The 16,818-nt window shown below is 38.1% G+C and overlaps 1 protein-coding gene across 1 annotated transcript in view; it reads right to left on the bottom strand.

Moving 5' to 3' along the window:
- CNTNAP2 (contactin associated protein 2) overlaps positions 1 to 16,818 on the bottom strand; it is a 2,382,269-nt gene that overhangs the window by 2,169,554 nt on the left and 195,897 nt on the right. The window lies entirely within an intron of this gene.

Below are 16,818 nucleotides of genomic sequence, written 5' to 3'. Positions count from 1 at the left end.
ATGACCCTGGGTCCATACTCCCAGAGGGACAAATAGGAAAGCTATCAGGGGAGGGGATGGGATATGGAGTTCTGGTGGTGGGAACTGTGTGGAGTTGTACCCCTCTTATCCTATGGTTTTTGTCAGTGTTTCCTTTTTATAAATAAAAATTAAAAATTAAAAAAAACAGTTAGCATACACTCCCCAGCTCCCACTTATGCTCTGCACTGTGTGCTGCAATATATAAACCATCTTCTAAACTAAAATTTCCTACCTTGAAAATTCTGCAACTGGCGGTCTCAAGTCATTACCACCCGTCCTGCCTCTGTGTTTGTGTTCTGTGTTCTTCCACCACTGTTTTTTCACCTATTCTTTCAAAAAAGACTTGAGGAAAAACTGAGTTTCAAATACAGACAACATGTTTTAAAAAGAAAGAGTAAATAAATAATCCCCCCTCACGTTTATTCATTTATTTATTTTTTGCCATATGGGCTTCACTGCACAGAGCTAGAAAGCTCAGATTTCAGATAGAATAATGTTTTCCCTGATCCAGCTTTCTCATTCTTTTTCCAACTATGACACCATCTCTCCACACAATAACTTGGGTCCACCTGCATATTAGATGTCAGGCACAGGCAAAAAATAATTAAGTCATTGAGCCCCCTGAAATATATCTAAAATAGACCTATTAGCTTTTTCAAAAATGGAGCCCCAAATCTTCATCTGCAATATTCTTGCCTTTAGGTTCATGATTAGTCAACAATTTGTTTGGCTTTCTATCTTAACTTTTTTTCAGCTACCAGGTTCCAGATGTTTCTATGATGCCAAACGGACTCCCCAGGGCAGACAACCCCAGCAATATGTCCTGGAGCCCCACCTCCCCAGAGCCTTGTCCCATGAAGGAAAGAGAGAAACAGGCTGGGAGTATGGATCCACCTGCCAGATCCCATATTCATTGGGAAAGCAATTAAAGAAGCCAGACCTCCCACCTTCTGCACCCCATAATGGTCCAGGGTCCATATTCCCTGAAGGATAAAGAATAGGGAATCTATCAAGGGAGGGGATTGGATACAAAGTTCTGGTGGTGGGATTTGTGTGGAATTGTACCCCTCTTATCCTATGCTCTTATCAATATTTCTATTTTGTAAATACAATTTAAAAATAAGAATAAGAATAAGATGGAGGAGATGCAGAAGAAAAAGAAGAAGATCTCATAGCTCCTAGGATTCCTTTACAGTGCTGCAGGCCAGGCTGAAGCCTGGATTATGAGTATGACAAAGAAGCTAAATTAACCAAGCCTAAATTCTCACCTTACTCACAGAGAATAAACCTTTACAAAACAAATTGGTCCAATAAGTTTCTCTTTTTTTTAATTTCTTTTTAAACATCTTTATTTATTTATTGGATAGAGATAGCCAGAAATTGAGAGGAGGGGAGAGATAGAGAGGGAGAGAGAGAGACACAACTACAGCCCTGCATGCAAAGCTTTCCTCCTGCAGGTGGGGACCGGGGGCTCAAACCCAGGTCCTTGAGCACTGTAACATGAAGGCTCAGTCAGGTACACCACCACCTGGCCCTGTCCAGTGAGTTTCTCAAATTAGAACTTGCATATTTAATTCTGAGGTAGCACCCATGGACAAAACAAATTCCAAAAGGAAACATCAATGACCTAGTTGAGGAGAAAACCTTTTCTGACACATTTGAGTAACTGTGAGATTTCCAGTAGAACCACCATATTTCTAAGAAATGATAAATATTCCTAAACCTTATACATCGCTGAAAGATTTACTTATGTATTTTGAACACAGAGAGGAAATTTGAGAGGGAAGGAAAGGAGTGAGAGAGAGAGGAGGGGAGACACTTGCAGCACTGATTCACCACTTGTAAAGATTCCCCCTGCAAGTGGGGACTGGGACTCCAACCCAGGTCCTTGCACATAGTAACCTGTGTGCTCAACCACATGCACTACCACAGGCCCTGATCATGTACATTTTTAATCACCTACTGAGGTCTTACCACAATTCAGACATCTGAGTCAACTTTCTGATGGTTAAGAATTGCAACAGGTTTCAATCACCTATAAGCTTAGACCAGGGAGACCAGAATCAACTGGTCTTGTCAGTATCTAAGATATTGTTATTTGTAAATAGCATTACATGACACAAATAATGGTAATGTCTTGCATGGTACAGTAAATCCTAACCAGGGGATTTTCAAAGTAATCCAGTTCCCAAATAACTTGGTTATAATAATAATTACCTATTGTCTTCTTAAACACTAAGACAGCAAGGAACCTTCCTCATTCTCAACAAAACCCATATATGTCCCAGTCCTGGAACTTCAGGGGCTTTACCTGTTTTCCTTCATGCTTTCTTGACCCACAGCATGTGATACTGCATCTGCTGATCTCAACCAAATCAATGCACCCAGGGCCACCTCAACGTGTTTCATTTAGGACTGTGTCCAGATACACCAGGCCTAGGATGTCAACCTTCCAGCTCCAATACTCCGGTGAGACCTTTCCTGGCTCATAGGACTCCTTAATTCCACTCTAGGTAGCACACTTCCTCACAAGCTTACAGAATCTAGATACAGACCAGGGCCCATGAGATAGGGCACATGTGCACATGTATCCCTAAGTTAGGGGGAAATATATACATTAAAGTAAAAGTACACATACAATCGTCTGCAGTGACTTAATAAGAGCGGCAAGCAATTAGAAAAAAAGATACCATAAGGTACTTGATCAAATATTTTCCACTTAGGCCTAGATACCCTCCCATTTACTTTCTATTTCACTTCCCTCAATCACTCTAAGTCTAACCCTGTCAGATAAAGTAAGGACTACAGAAGCTGGATAAAATTAAGAGGCCAACACATGTTAATGATGGCCCTTTTGGTCACTACCAGGCCACCCCATCATCCAGGACCAAAGTCAGGGAACCCTGGGATTCCCACATAAATATGATGGGCCTAGACCTCTAACAGATCCTTCTCTCCATCAGGGACAACATTATATACCCTCTTGTAGCCCTCTGTAGGGCCTTGCCCTCAATGTAAAAAAAACAAAACAACAGTGGTAGAAACTGCCCACTCTCCAAAGGGAAGCTTGGTGAACATAATCTGCCACTCGATGAAGATTGGTCCTGAAATGAGTGCAGCCTAGAATGTTCCTAGCCATGACCATGGAATGTGAGCTCAGACTGAAAGGGATGCAGAGGTTACATAGGCTCCTGTGCTAAAAATGAATAGACATGGGTCCTAGATCAGATTGATGGGGTTTACAGTTAATGGTATTTATATACTTTTCCCATATTTGGGACCTACTCTCTGCCCTCATCCAACTTTCCAGTCCTATTCTCAACTCTCACTATCTTCCCAGATAATACTTTTAACTTACGTGCATGGTATCTGTAGGGACCAGGTAAAACAATTGTCCAGTCATGTGCCCCTTATGATATACTGAAAATATCCTTCCTAGCTTCTTCCAACATGAAGACCCTGAATCTCATCCGCTATATTCTTATCTTTAGGGTTATGATTATTAATTAATTTGTCCTGTTTTATATCTTAATGCTTTTCAGACACCAAGTTTCAGATGCTATCATGATACCAACCTGACTTCCCTGGGCAGATGAACTCACCAACATGTCCTGGAACCCCACCAACTCAGAGACCTACTCTTCTTGGGAATGGATCAACTGGCTGTTGGTATGAATCAACCTGTCAATGGCTTTGTCCAACACAGAAGCAATTATAGAAGCCAGAACTGTCACCTTCTGCTCTCCATAAAAATCTGGTCCATTTTCCCAGAGGGATAAAGATTAAGGAACCTTTCAATGGAGCAAAGATTATATAGAATTCTGGTGGTGGGAATTGTATAGAATTGTACCTCTCTTATTCCACAATGTTGTCAATCATTTTAAAATCACTAATAAAATAAAATAAAGAAAGAAAACAAGAAGAATTGCATCTGGCAACTCTAGACTCCAAAGCAAACAAAGCAATTATCTGAGGGTAGAAATCCTAGCCCAGTTGTTGGGTTAACTCAAGTCACAAGTTGGATGCTGTCATCAGAGCATCATCTGCGTGTTGGATTGTTACAAAGAAATCAAAGCCAGTGATCCGAATGCATGAATTATTTTAGGCCACTAACAATGACAAGCTCTAAAATGTGTTGTCAGTTGGAAGTCACTTGTGGTGTAAGCCAAATGGGTTTAGGCAGGAAAGAGATGGCTATATAATGTGAGCTCAGACTGAAATCTGAGCTCACATTAATCCCCCTTTGTTCCTCCAGATTCCTTTCTCTCTTTCTAGCACCACCCTCCCCCCTGAGAGTTTATTTCCCTGGGTCCTTGTCATCAAAGTTCTACTCTTTCACAGAAGTTTCACACTTACAAGTTTGCCAACCTTGCTAAAACAACCAAATTAATTTTCTCAGAGACATTTTCATTTGTACTTTTGAAAACTAAAGAACTGAGGCTACAAAGGGGAAAATATTAAGTACATGCAAGCTTGGGGGTCTTTTGAAATCTTGATGGACCAACAGTGAACTAACCCTTTTATATTCTTGGGCTTATTCGACTTGCCCATGCTATGCTATTCTTTTTATATAACATTGTGTTTTCTTTCTGCATATTTAGTTGAGAATGCTTCTGTCTAGGTTTTAAAGACCATAAGATAGGGAGTTGTAGTTTTTCTGTGATGTGTTTGTCTCGGTTTGCATTAGTATAATACTAATTTCATAGAATGAGCTGTGAGGCACTCCCTTGTCTTTTTAATTTTTTAAAAAATTATATTTATTTATTTATTGGATAGAGACAGCCAGAAATAGAGAAGGAAGGGATGGTGGAGAGGGAAAGAGACAGAGAGATACTTGCAACACTGCTTCACCATTTGCAAAGATTTCCCCCTGGAGGTGGGAACTGGGGGCTCAAACCTGGATCCTGGCACATTGTAACAGGTTGAATGCCTGTCATGACCTTAAACTAGAGCTGAGCAGGGATCTGGGCTCTGTCTCTCGAATCTTTCTCTCTGTGGCAATCTCTCTCTCTCCTTCCTCTCTCCTCCCTCCCTTTATACTCTTCTCATTGAACATATAAAATAAAATATTTTTTAAATATATACACTGTGTCCTATCTAATAAAATGAGGGGGAGAAAAGACTTTAGGAGCAGTGTATTCTTAATGTAGGCACAGAGCCCCAGCGATAACCCTAGAAGAAGAAAAGAAAAGAAAAGAAATATATATACATATATATATATATTCAAGGGCAGGGGTAGATAACGTAATAGTTATGCAAAGAGACTCTCATGCCTGAGGCTCCAATGTTCCAGGTTCAATCCCCCCTGTACCATTATAAGCCAGAGCTGAGCACTGCTCTGGTAAAAAAAGATATATATACTCAAGGGAATCTCAAATGTGAAAACATTACAGTGTAAATAAATATATGAAAAGAAATAAGAAAATAAAAATACATATGATTTGCCACTTCTGTACAAGATAGAAAGTTGTACTTACTACAGTAAGAAATTGTAAAAATAACAGTTTCTAAATGAGAGATTAGTAAGAGAATATGGTTGGACTCGTTGATAAATTTGTGTTGAAAAAATAAATGCTAAAAAATGAAGAAAAAAGAATTCCTGTTTGAACAAGGTCTACATATCAATGGATTTGGTCCCTTCTGATATTAACTGGGTAGGGAAAGCAGGAGAGCTTCTAGACTCAACTGAACTTACGCTCCTGACAGAGAGGCATTTGGGGAAACCAGACATTTCTGGCGTGAATCTTTTCTCTGAAGAACATTTTACTGAACACAGTTCTAATTCTGGTACCATAGGACACTTCTACGAAACTTTCCCTATAGCCAAACATAAGCACGGCTAGAATTATGAATTTAAAAAAAAAAAAAAAAAACCTTCAGTTTTAAAAAAATTTCTTCTGCCGGGTCAGGCAGTGGCACACCTGGTTCCATGACTGTATGCAAGGACCCAGGTTCAAGCCCTTGGTCCCCCACCTGTGATGGAGTGTGTATGTGTGTGGGGGGCTGCTTCTCAAGTGATATAACAGGGCTGCTGGTGTCTGTCTCTCTCTACTTCTCTACCTCCCCTCCCCCTCTCAATTTCTCTCTGTCTCCAATAATAAATAAACAAATAACATACACAGAAAAGGATTGCTTCTATTTATTTCTTGGTAGAGAGTGGATGAGTGAGAAGCCTACATAGCACTTAGGCATAGGCACTGCCATGGATTGAACTTGGGCCACGTGCTTGCAAGCCCTACCTAGTATGTCAAGTCCCTGGCTAAAGAAACTTTATCCTTTTGTTTGTATTGCCCTCTTCCTCCCTTGCCGCCTTCTATTTCTTTCTTACTTTCTTACTTCCTTTCTTCTTTCTTCCTTTCTGCTAGCTTGCTTCCTCTCCCTCTCCCTCTCCCTCTCCCTCTCCCTCTCTCTCTCTCTCCCTTCCTGTCTCTCTGCCTCTCTCTCTCTCTCTGCCTCTTTCTTTCCTCACTTTTTTCCACTTGGCAGGTGGAGGGGAAATTTCTGAATTCCCTGTACTACATGTGAATTTCCACTTTATGAAATCAACCAATATACTTTTGTCTTCTCAGTCCCTGGACCTGAAGTTTCTTTATTTCACCAACTTCTATATCACTTTATTGGGAAATGTTGAATTACAGTATCACTGTTGTTACCAGGGTATATTTCCATATTTTTTCAAGAATTCTTTTTTCCATTCGTACAAGATTCATTACATATATATATATATATATATATATATATATATATATATATATATGGAGGCCAGGAAGTAACACTCCTGATTGAGAGCACATGTTACAAGGCACAAATACCCAGGTTCAAGCCCCCTTGTTTTCACCTTCAGAGCTAATGCTGTTCCTCTCTGACTCTCTGTCTCCCCCTCACCTATTGATTTTTCTCTCTGTCACTATCCAGTGAATAAATAAAATAACTTTATTTATTTTGGCTTTTATGTGTATGTAAGAGAGAAAGAGAGAGACCAAAGCGCCACTTTAGCAATGCAATTGCAGGCAAGGACCCTGGAGTTTTCAACAACGCCAGTCTCAGCGCTACCTGTACATTCTCTCTGACTCAACCAAGAGTGGAATCTCAGTGGAGGAATCCAGGATTCAACACCTATGCACAAACCTTTAATCTGACCTTCAATCATTAATTCAATCTTGTTTCTCCTTGATTTCCAAAACTGACAAGAAAGTAAAGTACCAAACTTTATCCTTTTAACTTGACTTTAAAAAAAAAAAAAAAGCAGTGACTTGAGATATATAGAATAATGTTTTAAAACCCATTGCCTTTATAAATAACACCACTTAATAAATCCAGTTAATGAGGATTACAATGGCCTCCAACTTCAAATTAACTCAGAAAATCAAAGATATTGCCAAAACTCAAATCCTGATAGAAATAATCATATATCTTCTAACTACGGCTTACTTGATTTGTGTAGACAAACTAAGAGAAATAAGCTGTTCCATCTTCCCTTAGAAAGACTGCAAATGATTTCAAATGGGTAGTAGTCTCTCAAATTATGAAGCAATCTTTATTGCTTTACTCTTGACAGAATGAGAGAAGAGATAAATTTCTGTCTGGACCATTTCAATCTTCTTTCTTTTATCACTAGATGTATCACATTCGGAGGCAATCCTAAATTACAAGAATCTGTTGCTGTGACAGGAAATTAAATACAGCAATTAACCTAAGGCTATTCATAGATGTTAACACAAAGGCAGATTCTTGCTGCATCACATCACTAATTTAAAAAAATGCAAAACCAAAATGTAAATAAACATAAGTCAAAATCCCCACCACATTAGACTAACAGTAGAGCAAGACTAACTGTTTGCAAAAACATATCTGCATTGTTATTCTGGGACACATAATCTCCAAGACTACCTGTGAACTATACCTCATCTGTCAGCACGAGTTTCTTTCACAATGTTTAATATTATGTTATCATGCATTTCATTGGCAGTAAATTGATATAAAATATTCTAGGAAGCTGTTCAAGGTCATGAAGTAAAAATGAATTTTGTCATGACTCCTTTTGATTGATCACAAATTTTAAGATGGCAGATAAGGTGATTGTTGGATGTGCTAGCAGATTATTTGTTGCTTGGAGTCTTAGAAAGATAAATTCTGGCAAGTTTGGGTTGAGGAAGAATGGCATTCTCTTCTCTCACTGAAAATCAGTACAAGAACAGAAAACTTAATACTAACTATCTTCAATAAACTGGGTTGAATAGTTGCTTATATAACATTGATTCCTTTCCTTTTTCTTCCTAATTGGTACCTGCATCCACAGCATTAACACTTAACAATTTTGTATAGGGTACTTACTTTTCTAAAATAAAATATCTAATTTTTTAAAATAATCAATGCTGCTACTCTTATAAGGAGAAAACAGGAATTTCTTATTTGTAGTCTGTTGATTCCTTCTCAACTAATAATACTTTACTGTTTATAAAGGAATGGTCAATTGTTTATGCTGAAAATTCTAAACTCAAACATGAATAAGAACTTGAATTAATGAAATGTGCTTTGCTTCCATCTGTTCAATTAAAAAGTTATATATGACTCTTAAGGGAAATTGTTATTAAAATTCATACTTAAATAGTGGAAATTAAACTCGAGGCTTTGTTGTCAACAATACTATTATCTGTCCTTAAGGAAAATAACTTCAGACTCACAATGAATTGATTTGTTTATGGTAGAAAGTTCAGGGAAATATAAACCCCTGACATTTTTTCCCTATTTGATTATATTATATGCTACTTCCTTAGAATTAAATCTTAATTAAACATTTCAGTCAGAATGACCTTAGCATAACAGCCTATGTTGTAAAAGTCAGTAGTAGTAGTAACTGCTCAAATATCAAATGCTATAAATTCTTACTGTATTATTACAGGGGTTCTATTGTTGGAAAATAGAAATTTATAATTCTGAACTCTAATTAATTTCAGGGTGAATTAGCCTTGGAAAACCAAATGATAAATGAATGGGTGGGTGGATTAACTCTCCCAATAAAATTATTAAGAAATATAAAGACAAAGAAAGTCTCTTTGGACTAACTGGGAAACAGTATGAAATTACAGCTACACTGAACTACTCAGTTTCTATCACTATTTAAAGAGGAAGACAGAAATTCTTTTTTTAAAGATTTTATTTATTTTTTTATTAATGAGAAAGATAGGAGGAAAGAGAAAGAACCAGACATCACTCTGGCACACGTGCTGCCAGGGATCGAACTCAGGACCTCATGCTTGAGAGTCCAAAGCTTTATCACTACACCAACTTCTGGACCAGAAGACAGGTATTATTATTATTATTATTTTTAATATTTATTTACTTATTCCTTTTTGTTGCCCCTTGTTGTCTTTATTGTTGTAGTTATTGATGTTGTCATTGTTGGATAGGACAGAGAGAAATGGAGAGAGGAGGGGAAGACAGAGAGGGGGGAGAGAAAGATAGACACCTGCAGACCAGCTTCACCGCCTGTGAAGCAACTCCCCTGCAGGTGGGGAGCCGGGGGCTCAAACCGGGATCCTTATGCCACCCTTGTGCTTTGCACCACCTGCGCTTAACCCACTGAGCTACAGCCCGACTCCCAGAAGACAGGTTTTCTTTAAGCATACACAAGACATTGGATCTACCCCGAGTTTAAAAATCTTGAGTAATCAGAAAAACATTCAATTCATAAAATCTGTTGATACAAATTCAATCTCAGCTTAATTTGGTATTAGAATAATAACAACATAAATAATAGCATCTGTGTAGTAAGGTAACGGTGATAGGCAATTTCGCTTTAATTAAATGTCACTATGAAAATTCTATTCAAATTTATCATGATAATATGCAGATCAAGTATAAAAAAAATCCAAACAGCTGCTTGAATGTGGTATTTTCATCCAGTGATATTGTACCTGCTGGCATTCTGATGAGTGTTTACTCATTTTAGTATTAAAAAAATACCAAGTTGAATTTCCAACATACTGTGTAGAGCCATCAACATAGTATAAAATAATGACATAGAACAACTTCTTTTCAGGGTCACTGCCCAGAGACATGTTTGTAACTAGAACTATGTCAACATTACATATCAAAGAGTAGTCAAGAGAGTTCTTTGAATTTAGTTCAGATTGTCAAATTGTAGCTTTTCTTTGAATTTAGTTCAGATTGTCAAATTGTAGCTTCCCTTTCTTACTGAAGCCCTGTTTTTCGAAACACTGGAAACTCAGAGCCTGAGGAAAGGGTTGTGAGCTTTGGTCATTGCAATTGGGACTACTAGTCTCTTAAGAGGCCTTGCAGCAAATGGGAAACACACCCTCTGCATGCTCAGAGGCTGACTTCTGCTCCAATTCAGCTCACATCCATTGCCTGAACCAAGAACCCTTCTTCAGGGCATAGTCTAGAGAAAGGAGGATACCAGCCCTAGGCGAGGGCACTGTTAAAATAAATCTCTTAAGTCTGAAATTCAATAAAATTGCCTGGAAGAACTATCTCTGCAACTAAAACAGAAACATTTTCTAAGACACCAATGGCTAATGGAGAGACGGTTTCAGATTTTCCAAACTCAAAAGATGCCTCAGGTCAGTTCCAATGCTAGCAAAGGGAACATCTCACTATCTAATATTTAAATGCAAACCCTCTATCAATAGGGAAAGCAAAGGATCAAAAGTAACCAGAAGTTTTTATTTTTTTAGTTAAGATAGGGTAAATAATTTGAGATTGACAAATTGTAACTTTTCTTAATTTTTTCATTTCTTTTGTTTGAAAAATAAAAGATGTGAAAAGCATACCTAGCTTGAAGGGCTTTAATTTCTTAGCTCCACACCCTATTTTTCTCATATATCTGATAGCCACATTTATGAACACACACACACACACACACACACACACACACACACGTGCGAGAAAGAGGGAGAGAAATAGAGATTTAATCAGTAAATATCTGTAAAGCATTTAGAAGTATATCTGGAATATAGTTGAGTTCTATATGTGTGTATGATTGCTATTTTTGTCACATGGTGGACAGACAGAATTTTTTTTATAAATAAATGAATTAACACATGCACAGACAATTTGGGTTAATGTTTATAAGCTACATCATTAAATACTACCTTTCTAAGCTGATGTATATAGACATTGATACTGAAAAAAATAAATTGAAATCATCTACAGATGACAACAAAACAAGCATCTGTTACTTGAGACTGAAAGGGGATTGGATAATATTTTACTATAAATATTTTGTTCTGTCTTGTAGAAACCAGTTCTAAGTTATGCCTTAAGATTTTCTGCTTTGAAGAAAACACTGATTTTGCCATCTTACCATTTTGCTGTACTCTCAATATTATCCAATTACTCCTGTAACCACTTCACAAGTACTCGGGACAATGTTATGCTATCTTTGGAGAAAATAGCTAGCATTAGTTTCTCAGAAAGAGAAAGTACAACTGTTATTTTGTCAAGTCCTGACTTGCTGGCCTAAGAGAAGATTTCTGGAAATGAAAAGAGAGACTGGAATCCCAACTCAACTTCTTTCTTCAGTTGAGAGGACTTTGCCATCAGCTTTCATTATGAGATAAACTAATTTCCAAAACTACTTCCACAATGAGTATAGGTTGTATCCACTTATGCTTGTTTATTCCTCCCAAGAAAATGCGTGTCACGTTTGTGACTATGTATTGTACTTATTATGAGATCGCTTACACAACACTGGGAATGTAGGCATTAGGTTAAAGTTGTTAAAATGATACCAAGTAGGTCCTCTGAATGGAATGGAGATACAACTTTATCTAAAAATAATACAGAAAATATGACCTTGGTTCCAATTTTCAGCTAATCTTGAGATGACAGCAGTATCTCCCAGATCGAGCTGCATGAACTTTGCTATATTTCATCAATGTCATTGAAATACACTACTTTAATACTAGTTTAAATTAACTGCATATGTGTGGGGTGTGTATTTGATTTTGTTGAGCATTGAATGTTGAAAATTTCTAATATCCCAAGGAATGATTGCCACAGAGATCTAGTTTTATTTTATTTTCACTTTTAAAATGAATGAATGCAATTGTTGTCTTATTTGGAATCTCTAAAGTTCAAGATAACCATCTATCAAGGAAAACAAATTACTCTTTGGGTGGTCTGGGAGGTGGTGCAGTAGATAAAGCATTGGACTCTCAAGTGTGAGGTTTTAAGTTCAATCCCCAGCAGCAAGTGTAGCAGAGTGAAGTCTGGTTCTTTCTCTCTCCTCCTATCTTTCTTATGAATAAATAAATAAATTCTTAAAAAAAACAATTTACTCTTTGTGATTTGATACCAAAGTCTCTGTAAATCAAGTTTCAATGATCTCTATAAATTCTTTTTTTTATTCCCCCCCTCCCCCCTCTCCAATCTCTATAAATTCTTTAATAATTTAATATATTTATCTTTTTGCCTTAAACCTCAAGAAACTTATGAGTAACATCAGTGTGCAATGGGAAATTTCTGAAAGTGAGGTCAATCTCATCAGCTGCATTCAATACTCTCCATGTCTTGCTTATTTATCTAGTTGATCTCATTATGTCATGGTGGATATGTACAATCAAGAGTTTCTAAGCTTTATCTTGAAGCAGATGAGTATAACTTTTAAGCAGGCAATGTCCAATGCTAATGTTTTTAATGATATAACTTGAAACTATATGGTCAATCCAAAAGTCTGATCATTTTTCTCAATAAAAATCAGCCAGCCAGTCCTGCCATTTCTAATATTTAAATAACAACGTTAGGCAGCACAGAATCCTGAAGAGGTCTGTTTTTCCTAGGATGTTCTTAAATTTTAATGTGATGGAACTCTTCAAATTTCATCTATTTAGTGTATTTTTTTTTCTCTTGATACTACACCACAGTGTGTACTACTTACCTAGCAAGGTCCATTTCCCATTGAATGGCCACATGAAATTGGTTCAAATGTTCAGGTAAATTTTGTGAATGAGAACGGAGAATCAAGGAAAGTCACTCTGAATAATGTAATAGCCAAACATTACATTACTCTAGAAAGGGTCTGTACTCTTGCAGCATCCAAAATCTCAGGACACAGGTAAAGCAACCTTGAGACCCCCCCCGTACTCACACACAATTCTACTAGGTATCAATTTTCCATTTGGGGTTGAGTTATTGAAGGAAGTGGGCAGCAGGGTGACTTTCTTTCTCTCATTTTTTTTTTTTTTTTTTTTGTACACCAGGGCCTGGATTTCACTGATCTGGAGCAACTTCTTAAGATAAAGAGAAATAAACAGAATGAGGAGAGACAACAGAGCACTGGTGAGTACCCATTCATTGGGGAAACTGACGATCCTTCCTAGCCGACTGAATCCACATGGATCCCAGTCACTTTCAAAGCCAGCAACAAGCAGCTCCTGACAGCTTTCAACCTGACTCTGTTGACTGGCTAAGGAAGAAGGGCAAACACTAGAAGAAGAAGAAGAACTGGATCTCCTCCCACTGTCATAATACTTAAATGTGATTTCAGGGACTTGAATCTGGGTCCTAACCCATACAAGAAGGTATGTTACCAGGGGAGGTATGTAGCTCACATTATAACTTCCTCCCTAAAGTTGCTTCTGTATTCTGAACTAAGCTGTCGTTCTTTCTATCTTTTTTTAAAAAACAGGTCTTTTAAAAAATCTGTGTGTATCTTTTAAAACATTCTTAAAGTTTCTTTTGTTTATAGAACAGAGAGAAGATGAGATGGAGGAGGAGACAGAAAGGAAAAGAAAGACAGAGAGACACCTGAGGGAACTAACTGCTTCACCATTTACAGTGTTTTCCCCCACCCCACCCCCTCCAAGTGTGGACTCAGGCTAGAATGCAGGTCCCTGTGGTAAAAAGTGCACTTAACCAGGAGCTCCACTATCCAGCCCCATACACTCTCTATGGTTGTGTATCTAACCTTCTGATTGAGAATCCCTATTGCAAGTATTTGTGAACTATGTAGGTCTTCTCAAGGCTTATGGCAATAAATTGAGCAATGACAACACAGCCAAGCACAGGAAGTGAAGTGATAAACAGTGGCTTTTTAGTAAACCCCAACTTCCATCTTTTCTGTCCTCCTGTCCTCTCTCCTTCTAAACCATTTCCCCTGTTTTCAATACCAACAGCAAAGCCAACCCTCCCCCATACTCTTTTCTTTTGTGATTTCACTCTCACTTCTGTTCACTAACATGACATCTCATCATTTTTTTTCCCCTCCGGGGTTATTGCTGGGCTCGGTGCCTGCACCATGAATCCACCACTCCTGGAGGCCATTTTTTCCCCCTTTTGTTGCCCTTGTTGCTGTAGCCTCGTTGTGGTTATTATTATTGCCATTGTTGATGTTCTTCGTTGTTGGATAGGACAGAGAGAAATGGAGAGAGGAGGGGAAGACAGAGAGGGGGAGAGAAAGACAGACACCTGCAGACCTGCTTCACAGCCTGTGAAGCGACTCCCCTGCAGGTGGGGAGCCGGGGGCTCAAACCGACATCCTTACGCCGGTCCCTGCGCTTTGCGCCACATGCGCTTAACCCACTGCGCCACCACTCGACCCCCGACATCTCATCATTTTTATAACACAACGAGAAATGCATTAATAGTGTTTCGTCTGGCAGAATATATGTCTGTGCGCTAGCAGCCAATACAGCAAATCTCTCACATCCAGCTGCATCTACATATTTGCAGACATCTAGACCTATATTCTTTGGGAACATAATCTGTAACATTCAGACTGGGAATCCAGGTATCATCTAGAGTTTCCCTAGTTCTACTGTACAGGAAGTGTGTTTGATCTTGCTCACCTGAAGAAGTACAGAACTACAGATGATTTAAACACTTGAACATTCCAGAAGCTGTCAATATGATGCATGAAACTTTTCAAAAGGAAGTACCTCACAGCTACATTTCTGTGATGGCTGTAACCTAAATGTGATCCATCGAATACTTACGGCACATTTTATCATCTTTTTCTCCATTATCTACATATTGCTTTATTAACTTCCGTCACCTGTTCCAATCTGAACTTTATTCTATTTTTGCCCATACTTGTCTCTTTTGCTCATTGACCTATACCTTTTTATTTAGTTTTTATATCCTAGATGTTTTTAATTTTTTTTATACTTTGGTAGCACAGCTACTTTTCTATATATTTCTATTCATTCCTCCAAATGGCTGTAACATAGAAATAAATAGAGCTCCTTCAATAAAAGGTGCTAGGTAAACTGGGTTGAAACACGCAGAAGAATGAAACTGAACCACTTTATCTCACCAGAAAAAAAGTCAAGTCCAGGGAGTTGGGCGGTAGCACAGTGGGTTAAGCGCAGGTGGCGCAAAGCTCAAGGACCAGCGTAAGGATCCCGGTTCAAGCCCCCAGCTCTCCACCTGCAGGGGAGTCGCTTCACAGGCGGTGAAGCAGGTCTGCAGGTGTCTATCTGTCTTTCCCCCTCTCTGTCTTCCCCTACTCTCTCCATTTCTCTCTGTCCTATCCAACAAGGACAACAATAATAACTACAACAATAAAACAACTAGGACAACAGAAGGGAATAAATAAATAAATATTTTTTAAAATGTCAAGTCCAAATAAATCATGGATCTGGATGTTAGACCAAAAACTATGAAAGACTTTAAGGAAAACATTGGTGGAACACTTTCCCACCTAAACCTCAGGGACATCTTTGATGATACAATACAATACTTAGGAATTTTTCCAGCTCATGGCCTTAACCACTGGGCCATGACCACATTATAGTTAGGAATTTTTATGCTTTGGAAAACTGAAGCTTGAACTTCCATCCATATGAGTTCTTTCCAGTTATGATTTTTTTTTTTCAGTTTCTGCTGTGCACTTCCCAATTTTACCAGAATTTCAGTCTAATAAATAACAGAATGGTAAACAGGTCATAATTTTCAGCTATGCTACCCACTGTAAAATATGTGACTGAATTAATGTGTATTGTTTGGGTTGTGATCGGATGCTGGGTTAATCACCAGGGCAAAGCAAATATATGTTCCATAATGTGGTGTAGGACAGCCAGGTAATACCCAAATTTATCAGGCTCCATATTTGGTTCTCATTCAACAGCATATGAGGAATGCCACCGCCTGGGTTTCAAATTCTGAAATGAGAAAAGCCTAAGAGCACTCATTTTTAAGAGTAATTATTTGGCTTTGTGCTATGAAGCATTCTTTAGCAAGCCAGTTTGCATAAGATATGTATTTCATATTTTTATTTTTAAAAACTGGCTTTTATTTTCAGGGTTATAATTTTTAAGATTTCTTATGTAGAAATAGCATAGTAAGACTACAAAACTCATTTTAAAAAACGACTCATCTGTGCATTAGGAGAGACAAAGAGAGAGAGACAAAGAGAGAGAAAGAGGGCTGAGATAATTTTGCCGTTAATTTTGAAATCTGAGAGAATCTTTACAGCACATCACTTTTTTCCCTTGGATTTACAGAATAAAGGTATTTTAATGGGTCAATGAAGGCTCACAATATTGACTTATCCAGTTGTATTAACTAAAAGCTGAGTAAGAAAAGTGTAAGAACACTTTGAACATGAGTGTAAGACATATATGTTGAGTATAAATACATGTGTTGTTGGGTTTTTAAATATTTTTTATGGCCATAGTTACAAAGATACAACAATCTATAAAAAGGAGAAGATAGGGAGTTGGGCTGTAGCACAGTGGGTTAAGCGCAGGTGGCGCTAAGCACAAGGACCCGCATAAGGATCCTGGTTCAAGCCCTGGCTCCCCACCTGCAGGGGTGTCGCTTCACAAGCAGTGA

The sequence above is a fragment of the Erinaceus europaeus genome, chromosome 8 (genome assembly GCF_950295315.1).
Source record: "Erinaceus europaeus chromosome 8, mEriEur2.1, whole genome shotgun sequence".
NCBI lineage: Eukaryota > Metazoa > Chordata > Mammalia > Eulipotyphla > Erinaceidae > Erinaceus > Erinaceus europaeus.
This window is presented reverse-complemented; position numbering and strand designations above follow the sequence as displayed.